The sequence below is a fragment of the Physcomitrium patens genome, chromosome 13, assembly GCF_059467195.1.
Source record: "Physcomitrium patens ecotype Gransden chromosome 13, ASM5946719v1, whole genome shotgun sequence".
NCBI classification, from domain to species: Eukaryota; Viridiplantae; Streptophyta; class Bryopsida; order Funariales; family Funariaceae; genus Physcomitrium; species Physcomitrium patens.
Genome location: NC_143422.1, coordinates 9,626,528 through 9,638,347, shown reverse-complemented (window position 1 = coordinate 9,638,347; position 11,820 = coordinate 9,626,528).

The window sequence follows — 11,820 nt, the reverse complement described above, 5'->3', positions numbered from 1 at the left end:
CACATCTATTACGAATCTTTTAGCATCTTAGAAATCCTAACAGGTGCTCTAAGTCTTAATCTACAAGCACCTGAAAACTATTTTCTTCATATCTCAAAAACCCAAAATCCAAATGTTACAAAACTTATGTGTAAAGTTTGATTACATGAAAATACACATTCTTGAAAAGCTTTATCCAAAATCTTATCAAATTGCACAAGATATAGTTCAAAATACAACCACTAGCAATTCGGATCACTTACTACCCTTAGATTTATAAGTACTGACTTCAACCTCCAATATCTCCTTCACTGAAACTTGAAATCCATCAAAAAATATGCCAAAAGTGTAGCTGAGAGAGTGCTCTCTTCAACCTCAGTTGTCAATCCTCCGTTGCTTTTTGTACGCATGCATTATATCCAAAAGAGTGATAGTAGGTATAAAATCAACACCTTAACTTTGAGCGCCCATATTTCTTTTATATAAACTCCAAATTACACAAAATTTGTACCAAAATTATAGCCAAAATCCTAAACTTGCTGACCCTAGCCTCTAAAAGCTCAAATGATTCCGAAAGACTAATTCTAATTTCTAATATGGCCTCGGGCAGTCTCCTTGAAGTACATTGGTCATGATTTTTGACCAATAGGAATGGAGATTTTTATCATCCATCTCCATTCATCTATATGGATGCCCTAAACTCTCTTTTTGCTACCAAAATCCCTCTCAACTCTTTTCTTTATAAGATTTATACAATACATATTCTAAATATCATATAAAAGAAACAGAATAAAACTTTAAGGGTCACCAATATCTAACAAAGGTAACTCTAAATATTTAAAGGTTATTACTAATAAGATAAAATCCAAAGTCACTATCAAAAGAAAATAAAGTTATATAAATTCTAATAGAAGCCTTTTTAAACAACTTCTTTTTGAGGTAGTAATCTATCTACATCCTATAACCAACAAAAATCTATTAACATGGTTCTCACCATTTTTTCTAGTATATTCTATATTAAATATATAAATACATTATTTTCACATAGTAGCCAAACCATAACATGACAACATGTTGCTACACTACTTAGAAATGAGGTCCTTTCTTATTTATCTCATATGTATCTTTCACATACAAGTTGTATTGCATTTTGGCTTGTTTTTCCAAGATCTAAGCTACTTACCATAGACTTAAGCTTTGCCATACTCTTCATGTTCAAATGGCCAAGGCAATGATACTATATATTCAACTTATCTTGGTTTGATATAAACTCAGCAAATAGAGCTACTTGTATTCTATTGACCTTTTTACACTTGAGATAGTACAAATTTCCCTCTTTAGAACCTTTGGCAACTATGTTTCCGCATAGTTTTTTTTACAAAATATCCATTCTTATTGAATTGAATCATAAAACCTTTTATTATATGTTTACTCACTAAAAGTAGATTTTGCTTCATCTTAGGCACATAAAAGATATTTTTGAATTTGATCCTATTGGTTTTTCCATTCACAACAACTTCTACCATTATAGAACCAATTCTAATGGCTTTGCATGTACCACTATCCTCCAAAATTACATTTGATACTGAAATAGCTTCATAAATGTCAAATGAATACTAAAAGGTTGTTATATACTTGAAACAATTAGAATCCAAAATCCATCTTGACATGGTAGCAATAGAGGTCCTGTTTATTACTGTGAATACATAATCTTGTTGTCCAAATTCAACTTTTATATTATTTGTATTTTTCTTTTTTATTTTTTTGCCTTTGTAGTAGTTTCAAGCAAAATGTCTTACTTTGCTACAAATGAGGCAATTTTTGACATTATCTTGTTGGTTTGAATAATTGCCCTTGTCTTGTTATGAGTAAAGTACTAAATTTTTACTTGGAGACTCTTTTTCTTTCTTCTTGGTTATTTCATTGCTAAGTCTTGTTGTCACATAGTCCATTGTAAGTTCTTTCATCTTGATGGATTCCAAAGCCACAATGAGATAGTTGTAGGATTTCAACAAGCTGATGAATAGAGCCATAACAACATCTACTTCTTTTAAAGGCTTGTCAATAATTAAAAATTAATTTACAGGTGCCTTCACCTCTTTGATGTGTGCCATGAGGTCTTTACTTTCTTCCATCTTACATGTCAAGAACTTCTTCTTTGTATAGATGATGTTAGATAAGTTCTTCTTTTTATAAATATTACAAAAAATCTTCTATACTTCTGTTTGTCTTTTGCAAGAGTTTATGTAGGAGAATTTGGCTTCATCCACATTGCATACAATCAATTCAAAGGCCTTCTTTTCACAACATTTATAGTCCTTCTTCTCTTTTGTATTATGTGAGTGTAAATTTCCACCCTTCAACCCAAATTATAAGATGGCCTCAATTAAGAGTTACTTGTAATGGATGGTGTGAAGCAGAAGTAAGAAACAACAAGAATTAAAGAAGAATAACACAAAACAACTGAAACAAGTGCAATCAAGCAATTGTACACTACAAAACGAGTCATATTTTGTTCACTGAATTCTCACCTAATAAAAAGTAAAAAGTAAAAGTAAAAAGTATATTTTTAGAAAGATAATTTTTTTATCTTTTCAATGATATAAAAAATATGTAAATCCGAGTTACTATGAGTAAGTTATGAAGGATTGAAAATAACAAGTAACAAATGGAAAGTTATGTAAAAAATATTTTACTTCAAGGATAACTTGTTAATAGATCAAGGGTTCGAACCTCACCAAGGCTCACATGTGGTGTATATGGGTTGTCTAAAGAGGCCTTGAGGCCTTAGTCTTATCTTCCTACCTACATCTAAGGTGCTACAACCCATATGGGACTTGTGCACCTCCCTTCTTACAAGGACTATACTAGCTGCTGGTCCTCCTATTTTCTACTAGTAGAATTAATATTTTTGCATTTTTGACTTCACCATGGTGTTCAAAAACATCCAATAAGCCTAGAAACATTGTGTGGCCTTCAAACCTTGCTCCATTTCTTCATAATGGCTTCCCAAGTGGTAAAACTCAATTTTACCAAGGTCTTGAAAATTACCCTAAAAATTCATAGAAAATTCTAAATAAATTCTAAATAAATTCTAAAAATTCATATAATATTTCTATAATTCTAATATCCATTTAAAGATATAATTACCTATATTTATTTTTTTTTATAGTAAAAAAAAACAATTTGAATCTTCTAAAAATTCTAAATAATTTCTAAATGAATTCTAAAAATTTCTATAATGTTTCTATAATGCTAATAGAAATTTAAGGATATAATTTCCTATATTATTGATTTTTTATAGTAATGGAATTAATTTAAATCTACTATAAATTCTACTTTTTATATAAATAACTAAAAAGACATGAAGTTCTTTCTCATGCTTCTTTTAACTATTAACTAATATTTATAGTTTTTGTATAAGTAATAAATATAGATATAAGATCAATATAAATATTGATTTTAGTAACTAATCCTTACTCCTCAATAATAAGTAAAAATACTAAACCAACTAAAATAATTGCCTCCAAGACTTATTAAGACTCCATTTCTTCTCCACAAATTTTATTCTTCTTTCTTTAACATCTTTTAAGCACATCTTTACCTAATAATTGTAATTTTGGCACTCTACAAGCATTCTTTTATCCTAAAATAACTAGTGAGTCAATCTGATGACTCACATATTAGCATGCATACTTGGAAGCTCTTCACTCTCATCTACAATATCACTTAGGTCCAAAAAAGCCAACAAAAGTTCCAATTTTGACCTTCCAATGATAGAAATTCTTACTTCTAAATTTTTTTATTGCTCTCAAGCCTTCATCTTCACTTGAAGCTATGTTTTAGGAAGAGATGTGTCAAAAAAGATCGAGAGAAATAGTCATAAAGCTTTTAAAATTATCAAGAAGGAGTTGCTGTTTTAAAATCATAGAATGCCCTCTTTGTGAATAAATTAGTGTTCTTACTTTCAAAACACTCTTAATTCCATATCTAAAACCTCTTACAAGTTTAATAATGAATATAAACATATCAAATTAGATTTTTTACTCTTCTATTATTTTTATGCTTACAAATCACCTCTAAGCACCATAAGAAGTCTTTTAAGTACCTTAAGCTCTTTTAACACATAAAACTACAAAGTTATTTGACTAAGGATCTTAATTAATAATAGAATATAATACTAGTATTCTATAACATCACCATAAGGTGCAAATCAAAATCTGAATCCAAGATGCACTTAACAATAATTAAGATCAAACAAAGATCTAGATCTAAATCTAAATCTAAAAGTTAGGAGTATTAAAATCCTAACATCAACAACAATAATATGATCTACTCTACACAAAAATAAAGATCTCATAAAACTTCAAAGAAAAATTCACAAAAGAATGTAAGTGGGCCCATAACCTATTGAAGAAAGAGAAATTAGAAGCCACAACACTTAGCATCAACAAGATTGCACACAAAATGAAGTATGGAATAAGATGACTCTCACTTCCAACACTCTTTGCTAGACTTTACATCAATTGTAAATGAACTTAATTATTTTCATCCTTCTTTCTTATATCCAACTAAATTTTAGATTCTTCTTATCCTAGCCGCCATCATAGTAACATCTTTAAATCCTTTATTATCTTTTGACTATTAGCAACTTATTATGATTTAACTCTATGTGGTGGCAACTATACAAGATCTTGCTGATCTTCAACAACCAATGTCTAACAAAGGTGGCTCTAAAAATTATTATCAACCTTAATAGTAGCTCTTTTAAATTAACTACTTCAAAGTAGCAATTTAATCATATTTTTTAACTAACTAAAATCTAATAATGTAGCTTTTATCATATTATGTAATAAATTATATATTAAATATATGTGCATTATTTTTCACATGGTAGTCAAAGATCAACATAACAATATACTTGAAGTTTTAAAGATTTTTTAATAAAATAAAATTAATAGTTTTTTTACAATCTAAACACTATTCAACAAAAAAATTATAAATTGATTTAATTAGAACCTTACTCATAAGACAAGTCTTATCTTGATTTATTCTTTTATTTGAAAAGATATCTCCAATGTTGAGTAATTTTAAACAATAAAAAGACCTCCTTCAAACCAATTTTAAAAAAAGATGTATGAGAGCATTGATTCAAGACTATTTAGTAGTACATGGAATAGCAACTTAAGAAAGTGCAAGTTATGGTGTTAGAGTAGATGATGACTTTGAAGGAAGTGTAGAGACAAGTGGATTTTGGACTTTGGCTATTTCTATGATACAAAAAGAAAAGACACCTTGAAAAGTATTATTAAGAATTATAGCTATAATTCATAATACAATACATTGAAAAGACCTTGTAGAAGCTCTTTTGGTTCATGCATATATTGCCAAGAGCCAATATGAGCTTTGATGGAAAAAAAGAAAAGAAGAAATTTTGATGATATAAGAGAAGGAAATACTTTTAAGAGGCAAACTTGAAGAGACAAAGCTTGTGAGGTGGCTTCATAAGAATTACCTACAAAGAATACTATAAAAATATTAAAAAAAAATCAAAAGAGACAAAAGATAAACGTTAATCAATAGCTTATAAATTATTCTCTGATATTGAAGTAGCAACAGATTTGAAAGGAATGTGGAAAGAATGAGTATTAAATGCTAAGTTGGAGTTTATCTTAAAAAAGATTTTAAAAATTAAAAAAAATGAGTATTATGAGGTTGTAATTGACAATAATAAAAGAAAGAGATAATAAATGGGTAAAGTTGGAATGAGTAATGTTATTGATGCAAGTATATATAAGGATGAAGAAGAAGTTGATAATGATTATAACCAATCAATAAATGAAAGAAATGGTTATAACTAATGAGTACATTTTGAAGATTATAATAACAAAGAAATAGAAGCTTTAAGCCATTATACTCTAAAGCATTAAGCAAGAGTAACTATAGAGGTATTGGTGAAGGTGGGAGATATAAAAGAATCAGTTGTTCTTTTGGTTGACTACGGTTTTGAGATAAATCTTATGCCTAAGGATCTTTATAAGAAGTGGAGATGGTGTGAGCCCCAAATTCACCACTCATTAAAATGACGCCACACAACAGGTTCAGAGGCTGGAATGGAAAGACTCCCAATTATGAAATTGTTGAATTAATTTAAATATAGATATTTTTAGTTCAATTCAAATTAACACCTTCTAAACAATGATTACCGATATTAAATTAAAATATTAAATGAAATTTACTAAGCAAATATAGTAAAATAAATTTAACTAAATTATTACTATTAATTGATATTAAGAATAAAAACTTATGTTTGAATTAAAAGTTAAAGTTAAAAGTTAAGTAAAAAATTAAAATCTAAAATTTAAAAAATAAATTCAATAAGTTAAATTAAAATTTAAAATTAAAAGATTAAGTTAAAAGTTAAAATTAAAAATATTAAGTTAAAAAGTAAAAATTTAAAATTAAGTTTAAAAGTTAAAGTTAAAAGTTAAAGTGATAAAATTAAAGGTTAAAACTTAAAACTTAAAATTTATTAGCTAAAAGGTGAAATAAGGAGATTACAATTGACTGTGAAGATAATAGTAAAAATAAAATAAGAGAGGTGTAACCGAAGGTACCTTGACAATACACAAGGATTGAAGGCAGCGACCCCCTTCTACTCCAAAATTTTCCAAAATTTGTAATCAGCTTCAATTTGAATGATTCTTAGCTTGTTGCAAGTCTAACTTAAAGACGCTCTTGATCTAATAAATTTCGTTGTAATCTAATGATCCAATCATGAGGATTCCTCCCTTGAAGTTGAGTGATCTAAACTGCCATGGCAACTAACCCTCTTCACTTAGAAATTCACTAAAAATTAAGATTGTCTTCAAATCCAACAAAACTTATGCTCTTCAAAGCTTAACTTATAAATATTGATGCTTCCAAAATTTCAAATGAAGCCAATTATCAGGCACTGAGAAATGCCTTTCCAAACTTGATTGATCCAAACTGCAAAGGCACTCGACTCCCTCACACTCAAAAATTCACCAAAACTTCCTTCTTATTCCAAATCAAGCGAGACTTATCTTGTCGGAAAGCTAAAAACAAAAGCTACAATCATTTAGAATTTCACATCAAAACAAAAGAAACTGAGTGACTGTTTGAGAAAAATCTAAGGCCCTTAAAACCTTTGGAATATTTGGGGAGGCAAAGGGAGCTATCTACTTCAATGAAGCATCTTTTAAAACTTAATGACCATCCTTCACAATTCAAAATCCATACACACACAATCACAAGGTTCACAATGAGATTTTAAGTCTAAACAAAATTAAGATTAGGGTTTTGGCCAAATTTTGGCATAGCTTCACCCTTCATCCAAAAGAGGAGAGAGAGAGGGCTTGGAAAACCAAGCCTCTCTTACACAATTGAGGGAAGGTTCGTAGAAGGGTGGCTACATCTCCTCCCTTGATTTTTAAGATCTATAATCTAGATTTATAGCCTTCATTCATCCAAGAGCTAATCTCGTTACAAGGCTGATGGCTCTTGTAAGAGGTCAAGAAAGCATTTTATGGTAAATCTAACTTCACCATTGTATTCAAAACACCTTTTCAAGCTAAGATCAACTACTCACATGCCTCAATCCATGCTCAATTACAATTTTCATAGAAATTTTTACTTACAAGGATCTTGGAAATTTTTTGTAAAATTCTTCAAAATGAGAATTTCATTGCTTCATTTGTATTTTGAAGGAGAGGGTGCTGATCTTGTTTTCTTCACACTATGGGATAAATCCGGTGCCACCATTGCATTAAAAAGACTCCCATTAATTAGAAGAACCACCACACCACTTGAATTTGTAGAATTTGGGAGAAAACTCAAAATTATCATTGCTAACTTCACTAAATCTTTTAGAGAGTTATAATTCCAACTCCTAAATCATGTGAATGATTATAGGTGCACTCATAGGCTTTTAGTCAACCCTCATAGTAATGACTAACAACCTCTAAATTATTAAACTAACTAAATTGTTGTTCTAATTTTTTAACTCAACTCTTATCACTTTAGTCCTAATTAATTTAATTCAAGGAATTAGGCTATAATTTATACTATCAAGGGTTGTAATCCTAAAAATTCTATAAAACTAAATTCTACTTATATAAATCCTAATCTAACATGTTTAATTATCATAAAATAGGAAAATAACAAAAATTTAAATTTTAGAGTATAATTGAGAGCTCACAAATGGCCAATTGATATAGAGCATGGATGGAAAATATGAGCAACTAATAACACATAAGATGAATTATATGGAGCTTATTCAGATGTTAAAATCTGGATTAGAGATATTACAATAGAAAAATATTTTTTTATTTAAGATACAATATTGTATTCAATGATTTTAGAACAATTTTATATTACAGTGACACAAATAGAAAAAAAAGTTTTAGATGATGGCTCAACTTATGCACAAATATATAGTGAAGATGGAAAGAAAGAAATACAATTTTTAACCATACCTCCTAATTATGAACAATATCAAGATAGATTGACAGAGAAGCCATTGCCAAGAGTTATTGAAGGATTTAAGGATTTTGGAGAAATACCATTGTAAAAAAAAATTATGGAGGTATAAAAAAAGATGTACTCATATAAGATATATGTGTCTTTGATACAAGTTTTATTGGTATTTTTGAAAATAAAAGTATTATATATAAGAAAGTTGAAAATTTAAAATATATATATATAATATTGAAAGTAAATTATATAAATTAAAGACATTCAAAGATGATGAGAGAATTTTAAGTATTTATGAAGAAAATAGATTGGAAGATTCTTTGGAATTAATTACATCAGTTGAATAAGGAGATGATGATAAGATTGTGGAAATTCATTCAAGAGAGGTTTATATTATACTTAAATCTTTTGAAGTATCAAAATTGATTTTTGACATAAAAAATTAAAAAATAGATAAGGTAAAACCTATTGTCGGTCCTTTGCTAGAAGACTCTATGAAACAAATAAGAGAAGCATTAAAGGAAATAAGTTTAAGAAATGTAAAGAATATTAGACATTAATTTATAAAAGAGACTTTTGAAGAATTAAAGATTGAATGTAATGGTTCTTTATTACTAGCAAAAATTGAATGTTTCAAACAAATGCTTGCGAAATAGAATAAATCATTTGCCTTTAGACCTCATGAAATAAGATGTATGGATCTTAATAATATTATCCCTATGATTATCTTCACAATACCACATGTGCTTTGGAACTTAAGGCCAACTCTTCTACTAAAAGAATATTTACCTAAATTGGTAGAATTATTAAAAGAAAAGATACAAATAAAGATTTTGGATTTCTAGTCATTAGTTTATAGTACCTAAGAAAAATGGATCATTGCATTTTATCCAAGATATGCGGCTAATAAATAAAATAAATACTAAAAATATAGGTATAAGATCTTTAGTAGATAAATTTATAAAATCACTTGCAAGGAGGGCGATTTATTCAATGGATGATTTACATTTGAATTATGATCAATTTCAACTTGCACATGGAAGTAGAGATTTAAAAACAATAAAAATACCACTTGGACTACTTAAAATGTATATTCTTCTACAAAGAGCGATTAATTTAGTTGCACATATGATGAATAAGATAAACAAGGTATTGAGAGACTTCATTCTTGAAAAAACTATATCTTTTTTAGATGATGTTTCTATCAAAGGATGTAAAAAAAAAAAAAAAAAAAAAAAAAAAAAGATGATACTTTAGATGAAAGAAGATGTTGCAAGTATGTTATTGACTATATACAATATTAAAAAAAAATAACTAGACTTAAAGAAGTTCATCTTATACTTTTGGAAAAAAAATCTATATTTAAAATATAAGAAGTTATTATTATAAGATATTTGTATAGATTTTATAAAAAGAAATTAGATCTAAATAAAATTGATGCGATTAGAAGGATAAAAGATACATATGATTTATTAATAGAAGTATGTAAGGTTTTAAGAGCTTGTATATTTTATTAAATATAGATTCTTCATTATGCTCATATAGTAGATCCATTGTATGAATTATTATGTAAGAATTATCAATTTAAATGGAAAAAAATATATATATTCAAGCAATGTAAAAACTAAAAGTGTTATTTTTGACACCTTCAATTTTAAGAAGAATTGATTATAAATATAATAGGCAAGTAATAATTACTGTAGATACTAGTCCTATTAATATTAAGTGGACTATGAATCAAGATGATTCAAGTGAGAACAAGTTTGCAATTTGATTTAGAGCTAAGGTTTGAATACTTGTCAAGGTACATATTTTGAAGTCAAAAGAGAAATATGGAGAGTTGTTTTAGCTATAAAAGCTAAAAAATATTATTTGATTGGAGAAGCAGTAGTAATTGAACCGATTGCTTGTCACTACTTGAAATGATTACTTATTGTTCAATACTAAATATTGCAATATTAAGATATATTCTTTATATCAAATCATTAAATCCAGAATTTGGGCATGTTGTTAGAAAGGACAATATAGTGGCAAACATTTTTTCTCGAGCAAGATATGAAAGAAAAGATGAGATGGTTGAAGAAATTGATGATATTAGATCAAAATTCTATTCAATATTAAAACTAAATAAAGAAGAAAAGCTATTCTCTGAAGAACTTTATGAAGGAAAGTTTTTGAATATTGGTCATTATTCAAATACTTTGACTAAAAAAAAAATTGATCTATAAAAATTAAATAAAGAAAGAAAAAAAATATAAATTTTTACTTCAAGAAGGATTTTTATATAAGAGATTAAAAAAAAATGATTGAAATTCCACATCAAGTGATAAGTAACAAAAAAGAGTAACAAAAATTATTAAAAGAGTTTTATGATAGTTTATGGACAAGGCATAGGAAAATTTGAGTTAATTTTGCTAAAATTAAAAAGAAATATTGATAAAAAAAAATATGTATCAAGATGTGCTTTTATTTATAAAATTATGTAAAACTTGTCAAATGTATTCTAATATATGATACCGATGTCAAGGTAGAGAGAGTTTGCTTCAAGAAAGGACTAGGCTTTTGGCTGCTACTAAATACTCAATCAAATCTAAGATATAAAAATATCAAGTTTATATATATATATTATTTTTTTTTGGGCAATTACATCAATACATAAGCCCAAGTACCTAAAAAACATCCAAATGTATGATAAAGTATCTTAAAACCTTATATATCTTTATAAGAAATGTTTTCTAAACTTCAAAAACTCATATCTCACGATCGGACTATCCAAACAATCTAAAATTTTACATGAAGTACTGATATACTTTCAAAAAATACCACAAAAAAATTCAATTGCAAATTTGTTACAAATCTTGAGATATCACCAAAATCCTAACAGCAGCTTTAAACCCTAGCTTACATACACCGATGTGCTATTTTCTTCATATCTCACAAAATAAGTATTTAAATATCATGAAATTCTAATTTATAGCTTTTTAACTTAATAATTCATACTTATAGAAATTTTGAGCCAAAAATTCATCCAAAAACTCAAGATATGGCTCCAACCATTACTATCAACAAAATGACTTACTTACTGCCTTTGAATTACATGTGCTGTCTTCAATGTTCTATAATTCCTTCATTTAGACTTGGAACTTATCAAAAATTATATGTAAAGTGTAGCCAAAGAAGTGTTCTTTTCAATTGCAATCACCGATCTTTCATTTCTCTTCGTACGCATATGTTATGCTTCAAAGAGTGATAGTAAGTACAAATTTGACACCTTAACTTTGAACACCTATATCTCTTTCACAAAAACTCAAAATTACACAAACTCTTCATTCAAATTATATCCAA